The sequence below is a fragment of the Rhincodon typus genome, chromosome 30, assembly GCF_021869965.1.
Source record: "Rhincodon typus isolate 14 chromosome 30, sRhiTyp1.1, whole genome shotgun sequence".
Classification (NCBI taxonomy): Eukaryota; Metazoa; Chordata; class Chondrichthyes; order Orectolobiformes; family Rhincodontidae; genus Rhincodon; species Rhincodon typus.
Genome location: NC_063361.1, coordinates 27,028,059 through 27,028,536, shown reverse-complemented (window position 1 = coordinate 27,028,536; position 478 = coordinate 27,028,059). Strand labels below are relative to the sequence as shown.

At 44.8% G+C, this 478-nt stretch overlaps 1 protein-coding gene across 1 annotated transcript in view; it reads left to right on the top strand.

Moving 5' to 3' along the window:
* The window catches only part of LOC109925039 (collagen alpha-1(XVIII) chain-like), a 70,784-nt gene that overhangs the window by 50,620 nt on the left and 19,686 nt on the right, over positions 1–478 (top strand). The window lies entirely within an intron of this gene.

Genomic DNA, 478 nt, shown 5'->3' with positions numbered 1-478 from the left:
TGTGTGTGTGTGTGTGTGTGTGTGTGTGTGTGTGTGTTTTTGTGTGTGGTGTGTGTGTCTATATATGTGTGTGTTGGTGTTTGTGTGTGTGTGTGTGCGTCTGTGTTTGTGTGTGTGTGTGTGTGTGAGTGAGTGTGTGTTTGTGTGTGTGTGTGAGTACATGTGTGTTTGTGTGTGTGTGTGTCTGTGTGCTTGTGTTTGTGTGTGGGAGAGTTTGTGTGTGGGAGAGTGTGTGTGTGTGTCTGTGTGTGTGTGTATGGTGTGTGTTTGCGTGTATATGTTTGTGCATGTGTGTGTGTGTTTGTGCATGTGTGTATGTTTGTGCATGTGTGTGAGTCTGTGTGTGTGTATGTTTGCATGTATGTGTGATTGTGCATGTGTGTGTATGTGTTTGTGTGTGTGTCTGTGTTTGTGTGTGTGAGAGTATGTGAGTGTGTCTGTGTTTGTGTGTGAGAGTGTGTGTGTATGTGTGAGAGAG